Genomic DNA, 11,747 nt, shown 5'->3' with positions numbered 1-11,747 from the left:
TGTGTGGGCACATCTCTGGTGTCTCTTCCTTTTTATTACAAGGACACCAGTCCTAATGGATTAGGGCCCCACCACCTTTATGACCTCATTTAACCTTAATTACCTCTTTAAAGGCCCTGTCTGCAAATAAAGTCACATTGGTTAGAGCCTCAATGTACGAACTTGGGGACACAATTCAGTCCATTACAGAAGTCTTATGTGTATAACTTCTATGACTCAGCATAATGTCTGTGTGATTCATCCATTCTGTGGCATTTATCGGTAGTTTTTCCTTTTTATTGCAGAGTATTAGTCCATTCTATGAATATTCCCCAGTTTGTTTATCCATTTATCTATTGATAGATATTTGGCATATTTCTAGTTTGGAATTTTATGAACAAAGCTCCTATAAATATTCTAGTATGTCTTTTTGTGGACATATGTTTTCATTTCTCCTAGGTAAATACCTAGGAATGGAGTTGCTGGATTATATGGTAAGTATGTTTAATTTTATAAGAAACTGCCAAACATTTCTCCAAAGTGGTTGTCTCATTTTATATATCCACCAGCAGCGTACAAAAGTTTCAGTTGTTCCACATTCTTACCAACACTTGGTATTGTCAGTCTTTTTTTTTCTTTAAGCCATTCTGGTAAGGGTGTAGTAGTTTTTCACCGTGGTTTAATTTGCCTCTCCTTGATGACTAATAATGTTGAGCATCTCTTCTTGTGCTTGTTTGTCACCCAGATGCCTCCTTTGGTGAAGTGTCTTTCAAATCTCTTGCTCATTTTAAAAACTGAATTGCTTTATTATTATTGAGCTGTAAGAGAGTTCTTTGCATATTCTGATCATTTATCAGCTATACGTTTTGCAAATATTTTTCTCTGTGACTTTTCATTCTCTTAATAGTGTCTAATAAAGCAGAGATTTTTTTTCCCTTTTGATTGTCTGATTCATCAATATTTCTTTATGGATTACGCTTCTGCTGTCATGTTGTCTTGAATTTAAAAAGTTTTACTTCTTCCTTTCCAGTATGGATGCCTATTTTTTTCTTGCCTTATTGCACCAGCTAAAACCTTTAGTACAATGTTGGATAAAGTGGTGAGAGCAGGTATCCCTTACCTTGCTCCTCATCTTAGAGGAAAAGCATTCAATCTCATCATTAAGTATGTTAGCTATAGGTTTTTCACAGATGCTCTTCATCAGGCTGAAGAACTTCCCTTCTACTACTAGTTTGCTTAGAGTTTTTAACCAGGAAAGGATGTTGTCATATTGCCAAAATTGTTTTCTGCATCTATTGAGATGATCATACAGTTTTTCTTTCTTACTTTGTTCGTATTGTGAATTATACAAATGTTAATTCAAACTTGCCTCTCTGGAATAAATCCCATTTAGTCATGATGCACTCTGTCTTTTCATATATTGATTTTTTATTTGCTAAAATTTTGTTTGGAAATTTTTCATCTATGTTCATGAGGGCTATTGGTCTGTAGTTTTCTTTTCTTATAAATTTGTTTATCTGGTTTTAGTATCAGGGTAATACTGGCCTCAGAATGAATTGGAAAGTTTTTCTCTTCTTCAGTTTTCTGAGTTTGTATATAATTGGTATTTTCTTCTCCTTTAAATATTTGCAGAATTTACCAGTGAACCCATCTAGGCCTGGAGTTTTCTTTGGGGGAGGTTTTAAGCTACAACTCCAATTTCTTTAACAGATACTGGGCTATTCAGGTTACCACTTCTTACTGAGTGAGTTTTAATAGTTTGTCCATAGGAATTTGTCCATTGCATCTAAGTTATCTAATGTCATTTATTGTTCGCTGTTGACATCAGCAAAGTTGTTTGTCATATCCCATTATTGTCCTTTTTTACCTGTAAAATTTGTAGTGAGGTCACCTCTCTCATTACTGATATTGTTAATTTATGTCTCCTCTCTTTTCCTGTGGCTAAAGGTTTATCAATACTATTGATCTTCTCAGAGAACTACCTTTTGGCTTCACTGATTTTCTTTATTGTTTTTCTGTTTTCCATTTCATTAATTTCTGCTCTGATCTTTACTCTTTCCTTTCTTCTGCTTACTTTGGGTTTCATTTGCTCTTCTTTTTCTAGTTCCTTATGGTGGAAGCTGAGATTATATTGATTTGAGACCTTTTAAGTACTAATTTAGTAGTAGCCCGCAAATTTTGGTATGTTGAGTTTTCATTTCATTCCATTCAGAATACATTCTATTTTCCCTTTTGTATTTTTCATTTGACCCACGGGTTATTTAGAAGTATGTTATCTAGCTTCCAAATATTTGGACATTTTCCAAGAATCGTTCTGTTTTTGACCTAATTTAATTCCATTGTGATGAGAAGACATATTTTTTATGGCTTGAATCTTTTAAAATTAATTGAGACTTATTCTGTTGTCCAGAATATGGCCTGTTTGGGTATGTGCATTTAAAAAGAATGTGCATTCTGCTGTTGTTGGATGGCGTGTTCTGTAAATGTCAATCAGGTCAAGTTGACTGATGGTGTTCATCTTCTATACCCTTGATTATTTTCTGCCTACTTGTATATCAATTATTAAGAGAGAGCACTGAAATCTCCTATTATAATTGTGATCGATTTCTCCTTGCAGTTCTAACAGTTTTTGCTTCACATATTTTGAAACTCTGTTATCAGGTATATAAATTTTTAAAATTAACTCATCTTGATGAGTTGCCTGCTTTATGATTATAAAATGATCTTTATACCTGGCAACATTCTTTGCTCTGAAATTTACTTTGTCTGATGTTACTATAACCACTACATTTCTCTTTTTTCTTTTTCTCACAACTACTTTTAATCTAATAATATATCAGACATCTTTCCAAGTCATAGACATGTTTTTTGAGATATAATTGACACATAACATTATATTAGTTTCAGGTGTACAACATATTGATTTGATATACATATATATTGCAAAATGATCACCACAATAAGTCTAGGTAACATCCATTACCACACATAGTTACAAATTTTCTTTCTTGTGATAAGAACTTTAAAAATCGACTCTCTTAGCAACTTTCCAATATGCAGTATTACTCATTGTGGTCACCATGTTGTACATCACAACACCAGGTCCATCTTTCTTTTGATTAGTGTTAGCATGGTATATCTTTTCCCACTCTTTTACTTTCTGAGACATCCGTGTCTTTAAAATGTGTTTCTTATATGTACCATATAATTTGGTCTTCCTTTTTTATCCAATCTAACAATATCTGCTATTTAATTAGAGCATTTAGGCAATTTATTTTTTTTTAACCTCAAAGAAATATGTGAATATTTTGGTTTGGTTTTAATTGTGATAAAATATACATAACATAAAAATTACCATCTTAACCAATTTAAGTATACAGTTTAGTAGTGTTAAGTATATTCACATTGTTGTGCAAACTATCTCTAAGAATTTCTCACCTTGCAAAACTGAAACTCTATACCCATAAAAAATAACTACTCATTTCCCCCTCCCCAATCCCCTGGCAACCACGATTCTACTTTCTGTTTCTTTTCTTTTTGTGTGTGTGTGTGTGTGTGGATATATATATATATATATTTTTTTTTTTTTAACGAAGTATAGTCAGTTAACAATTTTGTGTCAATTTCTGATGTACAGCATAAAGCTTCAGTCATACATGAACATACATATATTCATTTTCATATCCTTTTTCACCTTAAGTTACTATAAGATATTGAATATAGTTTCCTGTGCTATACAGTATGAACTTGTTTATCTTACTTTCTATTTCTATGAGTTTGGCTACTCTAGTTCCCTCATATAAGTGATATCATACAGTATAGACCATTTACTTTTAATGTGATTATTTATAAGGTTAAGTTTAAGTCTATCATTTTCCTATTGTTTTACATTTGTTCCATTTCTTTTTTTTTTCTCTTATGCATTCTTTTGGATTAATTGAGTATTTTCTAATGATTCCATTTTATTTTGTTGGTTTAGCAGCTTTAATTCTTCATTTTGTTATTTTAGTGGTTGCTTTAAGGTTTATGGTATATATATCTTAACACAGTCTGCCTTTAATTGATATACAATTTCACATATAAGAACCTTACTATAGAATATGTCTATTTCTCTCCTTCTAGCCTTTAAACTCTTATTGTCATACTTTTTACTTACACATATGTAATAAACCACACAATACATTATAAATTTTTTTGTTTGTTTGTTTAAGCAATCAGTTATCTTTAAAGAAATATACAGAGTTTTAAAAAATACTTGTTATTACCCATGTGCTTCCCTTTTCCAGGGCTCTTCATTCCTTTGGGCGGGTCCATGTCTCCATCTGGTATCATTTTCCTTCTGCCTGAAGGACTTCCTTTAATATTTCTTACAGTGCACTTCTGTGGGCGATGCATTCTGTCAGCTTTTGTATGTGCGAAAAGACCTGCATTGTACCTTCATTTCTGGAGATTTTTTCTGAGTAGAGGATTTAGATTTTTTCCTTTCAGGACTTAAAATATTTTGCTCCACTGTCTTCTCCCTTGAACTGTTTCCAGTGAGAAACCTGCCGCTGTCCTTACATTTGTTTTTCTGTATATGATGTGTCTTTTTTCCCTCTGGCTGCTTCTGAGATGTTCTCTTTAGCACAGGTGTTGAGCATCTGGATCACACGTCCGTTGGCATAGTTCTCTTACAGGTTTCTTGTGCTTGGGGCTCATTGAGCTTCCTGGATCTGTGAATTTACAGTTTTCAGCAAACTTAGAAAAAATTTGGCCATTAATTCTTCAAGTAAATCGTCTGTCCTCCAGCCTCTTTCCAGCGACTCCAGTTATATACATTAGGTTGCTGGAAATTGTCTAATAGTGCACTAATGCTCTTTTCATTTCTTAACCTTTTTTTTTCTGTATGCTTTATTTTGAATAATTTCTATCGTTACGTCTTCCTGTTTACTAAAATTTTCTTCTGCAATGTCTAATCTGCTGTTAACCCTAGCCAGTGTGACTTTCATCTCACTCATTTAGTTTTCATCTCTCAAAGTTTGGTTTACATCTTTTTTATAACATACATATTTGTGAACATGTGGAATGCAGTTATAATAGCTGGTTTAACATCCTTGGCCACTAATTGCAACATCTGTGTTAGTTCTGGGTCAATTTTGATTGACTGATTTTTCTCCTCATTATGGGTCATATTTTGCATACCTGATAATCTTTGTTTACATGCCAGACATTGTGAATTTTACCTTGTTGGGTGCCGGATGTTTTGGTATTTCTATATTCTTGAGCTTTGTTATGGAAGCTAGTTAGATTACTTGGAAATGGTTTGATCCTTTTGGTCTTACTTTTAAGAGCTGTTAGGTAGGACCAGAGCCATATTTAGTGTAGGGTTAATGATTCCCCATTACTAAGGTAATACCTTTTTGAATTTCTACCCAATGCCCCATGACTTAGGAAGTTTTCCAGTCTGGCTGGTGGGAATAGACACTGTTTCTAGCTCTATGTGAACACTAGCGTTTTTTCCTAATCTTTTCAGGTGCTTCTTTCCCCAGCTTTGGATAGTTTCCTCACCCCCGTGGGTCAGTCATGCTGAATACTTGAGGGAGACCCTCTGTAGATCTCCAGTTCTCTGTGCAGCTCTCTCCTCTCCAGTCCTGCAAATTCTGGCCACCTTAGCCTCCCCAGACTTTTATCACTGTACTCAGGCAGAGAATTCTCAACTCAGAGAGTTGGCTGAGCTCTGCCTGGGTTTTTCCTTCCAGCGCAGCATCCTGGACACCCTCATAAGGCAGTAAGCTTGGGCAATTGTAGGGCTTACCTTGTTTTTTTTCCTGTCTCTCAGTAACCATCCTTCATTGCCTGAAATGGCCTGAAAACCATCATTTCATGTATTTCTGTCTGTTTGTCTTTTTGGTTGTTTCAGGTGGGAGAGTATATCTAGTCCCTATTACTCTTTGGCTGGAAGAGAAAGTCTTTCTTTCTCTTCAAATTCTTCCTTATCCTTTCTAAGCAGTGATATGCAAGCAAAAGTTTGGTTAGAAATTCAACTGTCAGTGATTGGGTTAAATTTTAAATGTTCAATAATAAATCATTGTCATTCTTACTCAAATGAAGACTAGATTCATTTATGAAATTGCATGGAGGCAGATTAAAAATTTTGTAGAAACGCACAATATAGAAATGTTCTTGAAATGCTTGCTTCATGTGCATCTGCTTTTTAAATTGATTTTAAATTGTTTTATAACTTACAGAAGATGAAAAATATGAGATCAATACATCTATAGCAGACACCATGTTTATTGTCACTACTAGAGTCTCCCTGAGTGCCTGGCATATAGTAAACACTCAATATTTTTTAAAATGATTGAATGAATAGAACACTCTTTGGGTAGAATACTTTCTACTTCACCAAACAATATTAGGTTATTTCAATAACATCTCTATCAATATGCCTCTTCTCCCCATTTGGTAAATGAAGGCTCTATTTATCCAGCCTATTCTAGTCTCTTCACAATGTATTCTGCTGCTCCACTTGCTAATACTGTTTTGTCAGATGAAGTTAACACAAATCAGTATGTCTTTCTGTATAAGAGAGGCTAACATTTGGATTTGGGAATCTTAATTGAAGAGGTTTGGTTTATACTCTTGGAAGCATCAGACTTGCATAACACTGTGACTAGCTTAATTCTTATGGATTCTTGGGACTCTCGAACCCCGTCTCGTGCTCTCCCCACATCTGTTATGCCCTTCAGTGGTCCCGCCAGATCTTGCACACCCTCCAAGCCCAGCCTCAGCCTTCCTTCCTCCAAGATCGCACAGCGATCTCACCCTTTTGCCTGCTTCTTAGAACTTAATTGTCTTTTCCATTCACTTGGTACTTAATCAACCACACTGCCTTGTCACACCCTTTGTGTTAAATGTGGGAATTCTGTCTCAACCAGCTTGTAACCACGTTTAGCACAGAGGCCCACATGTGCCTCACATAGTCATAGTAATAATAATAACAGCAATAATCAACATACTATGTGTCAGGCCTTGTTCTAAGAGCTCTTTATGAATGACTTCATTAATCCTCACCTCACTCTTAGGGAGTGGTGCTGTCATTATCCCACTTTCCAGATGAGGAAGCAGAGCCAGGAGAGTTAGGTCACTTGCCCAGGGTGCCCAGTAGAGCCAGGGTTCAAATCGAGCACTGCGGTTCCACAGCCTGAGCCCTCCTCATCCACTGTGCTGTGCCGTGGCACTGGGGATGTGGTGGGTCCTGAATATGTTTCTGTTGAATGAATGACAACATGGAGGTTTGGCCTGTACAGGAGGGAAATCTCCAGCAGAGGCCCAGTCCTGTTAGTCTCATTGCTTTGATGTCTCCCATCACTAGTCCTACATCACCTCTGTTGTTTCAGGAGCAAGATCCTGTGTGGTCCAGGAGGAAAAAGAGAGGATAGAAGTGAGTTGCCTACATGCCTCTCCTGCCTTCCTTCCTTGCAGGTTGGGCAAAGAGCAAGTTGGGACAGTTCTCTCCTGCCACCCCCATCTCTTTGAGCCAGCCAGCAAACTGGAGCAAGGAGAAGCAGAAAGGGAGGTGTGGAGGGGGGTTGGGTAGCGCCATCCTCAGGATCACTGGTTTCTGAGGCCCAGGCCTCCTGAGGCTCAGTCAACCGGATGTCCCTTGAGCTTGCCGGAATTTGGCCGGATTTAGAGAGATAAGATCAATCTGACCCTTAATTCCCCAAATGTAATTTATGGGCTTGCCTTCTGTGTGCTGCAACACGTCTGGCTATCCGAAATCTGGTAATTATTTATGTAAACACAGCATCCTGCCTTTGTGGATTATAATTGGACTTGAACAGCAAGAAGCGGGACTTACACAGTTGGGACTGTGCTGAAACCCTCCTTTTGAAAACACTTACCTGAGCCTTTGAAATCTTCCCTGTGGTTCATGGATAGCTTTAACCAGACCAAAAAAAAATTTTTTGGCTTCCTCCTTCAGCAGGCCTGGGCAAATTTATTTCCAAATACCACCAGGTTTTGTAGGTCCTCTCAGAGAATGGGGTAAAGATATCCCAACCATCTTGGCTGGACCCAAACCAGGAGGACAGAAGCCCTGGGACATAGGCCTCCACAGATCTCCTTATTGTCTGTTAGAACATGAATTTTATGCCCCCACTAAGAATAAACAGGATTAGGAATTTAATGCTGTTTAGAAAAGAGGAGAGGTGGCTGGTGAAAGAGAAAGGTCTTTGCTTTTTATTCATGCTGCAAGGTCCCCAGGAACCTTCGCTGTTCGCTGTTCGCTGTTCACTGTTCGTAAGCACACGAGAGCCAGGAGGATTAGGGGAAAGAAAATGAGGTGATTGAACCAGATGGTTCGGGAAGCACTCCCAGGAGGCCCCTGGGGTGGATGAATCTGCATCTTTAAATAACATTAATTTCTGAAAGGCCCAAATTGTTTCCTAAATTACTGCACTGAACTCTTTGCTTTCATCTATTTTTATGGCACCTCCTCTCCTGGCCGAAGGCAGGAGCTGCTGCTTTCTGACAAGCCAGCTTTAGGAGAAATTCCTCATCCTCAGTACTTCTGGTGAGGAGTCAGTTTTCTGAAGGAAAAGAAATTTTTACAAATCCAGGCACTTTGAAAAACGGATTTTGGTGGAAACCACCACCCCTTGGGTGATTGGAACAACCCCCCCCCCCCGCAGTTCTAATGCCAGCTAGGACAATCATTTCCTCAGTAGCCGGAGGCAAACCAATTAACCTCAGTTTCCCTATCTGTAAAATGGGGTTAATAATGCTTAGCTACTGCAGGAGTGCTGTGAGGTTTTAATAGGGTAATGGTTGTAGAGCCCTTTGATGTAGTAAGTTTTATTAACTTCCAAGGGATTCCCTGAGGCCAGAAAAAGCAGTTAAAACCCAAGAGAGAAGAAAGGCATTGAAAGGCAAAGCTCAGCTAAGCATTTCACCCCCAGTTCTAATTTCAGAAGTCCAGAGTCCACGGCTCCAGCATGAGTGGAAAGCAGTGTTAGGGCTGGGGGCAGTCTGAATGGCATTTGGGGAGGGAGAGTCCTGACTCTGTCTCAGAAGGAACTCGGCTTCCAGATTATGGAAGGTAAAGGTAAACAAATAGCCTCACCTGATCAAACCAAGATCATTCTTCGGCCCCACTAAGTTTCTTTTCTAATAGCCAGTCTCCAGTAAGGGAATTATTTTGGTGTTAATCCAAGGCCCTTGGAATTGAATTTAGAAACCCCCAGTTTCTGGTTTCCTGCTTCCCAACAATTGAATAAAGAGAGAAGTCAAGATCTGGCCCCTAGCCATGGTTCCTGACCAGAAAGGTGGCGGTGAAGAGCTTTGCCCAAGGGTCAGAAAATAGGGGCTTTTTCAAGAGCCATCACTCACAGCTAGGTGCACTGGCCTCAGTCACTGGGCCAGCTCTGTGCCTCAGTCTCCTTTCATAAAAATGATTTTAATCAGACAGCCTTGCCTTAAGGGCCCAAATAATTAAGATTTGGAATGTGAAAGTGCATTAAAGTTAGAATGTATGCTCAAACTGTTAGCCATTATAATTCAGGACAAACCCCTCCAATTCCTTCAGTAACTTTAAAAAAAACTCAATTATTTGGATAATTGTCCTCTGAGTCAACTCATTCAGCATAAGAAATCCCATCCTCCTCTCTAACGTCTGATTTTCTGCCACGTGTTGAGTGCCCAGTCAGGATGATGGGTGTCAGTTGCATGGACATAGCCCAGGTGACCAGCTTGTCACACAGCTGGTGTGCCTGGAACTGTCCCAGGTTTAGCACGGAAAGTCTTGGGTAGCCAACCCTGGGATTGGGATGGTCAGTCATCCTACTGGGTACTCAGGCTTGTTAGAAAGTGGGGTTACCAGTTCCTGACAAGCAGCTGTTGACCCAGTGTGGCATATCATGGGAAGAGGCACAGCTGCGTGGCAGAGGAGCACTGGATGGGGAGTCTTACCACCCAGCTCTCATTCCTGGCTCTGCTATTTATTAACCTCAGATCAGAACTGTGGCCTCAGTTTCCTCACCTGTAAGGAAGGTGGTAGAGTGCATACCTAGCATGGACGAGGTCTGGGGTTCAATCCCCAGTACCTCCATTAAAAATAAATAAACCTAATTACCTCTCCCCACAAAAAATAAAATAAAGGGAAAGGGGTGTGATGCAATGCCTTCTCATATTTTCCTCCAGGTGAAAAGGGCACAGAGACTTGCCCAGTAACTCACCCAGCCCCACAGGGGATGCTGTGTGGTTTTCCACAAGAGGCCGATGGTGGGAGCATGCTGGGGACCACGTCCATCTCTGCTGTGAGATTCAGTCCCTAGTACCCACCGAATCCTCTAATTACCCTTTCTCTGTGAGCAGCAAGCACATGGCTGGGAATGTGGCAGCCCGAAACGAACAGCTGAGTGCTGTACATACTTCTTTAGGTCACTTTCCTTCCTAAAATGAGTGCATTATACCCCTGAGACTGAAAACTTTTCCATGGCTGTGTTAGATGCAAGTTTGGCAAAATGGAGCAGTGAGTCCAAAAATTAAAACAATTTAAAAGACCTGCGTGGTTTCCCTTATCACAGTTCACTAAGCTACACTTCTTTTAGTGTGGTTTTCTATACTGCATTTTATTTTCAATATAAAGGTAAAGAAAAATACCTGCCACTAATGGAAGTAAACCCACATTAATTACACACACGTTTTGTCTTCATTGTACAGATTCTCCAGACGAACCACTGCTTGGATTTCCCTTTGTTTGACCTGGGTACACAGGGGAGATAGTCAGGGATGGGATTGCTCTGGTGGGAGCACTTACTTTTGGGAGGTTGATTCTTTAAAAGTACCCTGAACAGGAGCTTATGTTAATGAAAGCAGTTTGCTCATGACAGATCAGAATCTGGCCTTTATAGCATTAAAATTTTTTTTCTTTTTTTACAATGAGAAGAAATGGGGAACAATGATTGAATCAAAGCTGCCCTCAGCCGCCTTCCCCCACTCCGCCCCATCTGAAAACAGCCCTGTTTCAATTTCACCGCTGAGCTCAGCCTGCCTGCTCCAGACATCCAGACCTCGCACTCTATAAATCGTCTCTGCCCTTGCCCTGGAGTTGCTGACTATATGTATTTTTGGGCCCGGCATTAATTCCCTCATCCTTGGCTGGTGACATTAAGATTTGTAACTGATAGAATGTGTTTTTAATGTATTTCCTGCAGGTTGCTATTAAAGAAATCTAATTCTTCTGAACTTGTAGAAGGTTCTGCTTCCATTTAAAAAAAAAAAAAGTGGGGGTTATTACGGGAAGAATTTCCCTGCAGCCTCCAGATGGACTGGGCAGCCAGCAGGGTCTGGGGCTCCGGAATTGTGAGCTCTGCCACTCACTCTTCCTCCTCCCTCCCAGTCTGTTCTCCTCTCTGCGCCTTAGTTTTCCTGGGTATGAAGTGAGGATAAATATTTGTCTACGAGATGAGGGTGTTGTAAGGATTAATTGGTTGGTGCTTCGGCAAGCCTTTGAAGATGAAAGACGCTCTCTGCAGATGCTAAGGAAACTCATAACGTGTCTGGTTTTAATGAGCCAGGTGAAGCCAGAGGGGATGGCTGGAGATTAACTGTGCCTAGTCCAGAGCTGACCCAGCCTGGCTGGGCTGAAAACTGGGTGGAGCTCCTTGCTGGCTCCCTGCTTCCTGGCACAGGGCCTGGCACATTGGTGTCTATAAATATATGCAAAAACAACTGAATTGGGATTGAACCCAGACTCTCATGTCACAGACAGCAGGATTCCAGAC

General features: G+C 39.5%; 1 long non-coding RNA gene across 1 annotated transcript; it reads left to right on the top strand.

Moving 5' to 3' along the window:
* The first annotated feature begins 29 nt into the window (after positions 1 to 29).
* On the top strand, positions 30 to 11,103 carry LOC140687717 (uncharacterized). Its single transcript, XR_012062202.1, has 4 exons — positions 30 to 261; positions 439 to 473; positions 7,359 to 7,402; positions 10,910 to 11,103. It is a non-coding gene; the product is annotated as an uncharacterized lncRNA (long non-coding RNA).
* Positions 11,104 to 11,747: the final 644 nt, after the last annotated feature.

The sequence above is a fragment of the Vicugna pacos genome, chromosome 20 (assembly GCF_048564905.1).
Source record: "Vicugna pacos chromosome 20, VicPac4, whole genome shotgun sequence".
Taxonomy (NCBI): Eukaryota; Metazoa; Chordata; class Mammalia; order Artiodactyla; family Camelidae; genus Vicugna; species Vicugna pacos.
The sequence above is the reverse complement of the archived record's forward strand: the minus strand, read 5'-3'. Positions and strand labels throughout refer to the sequence as shown.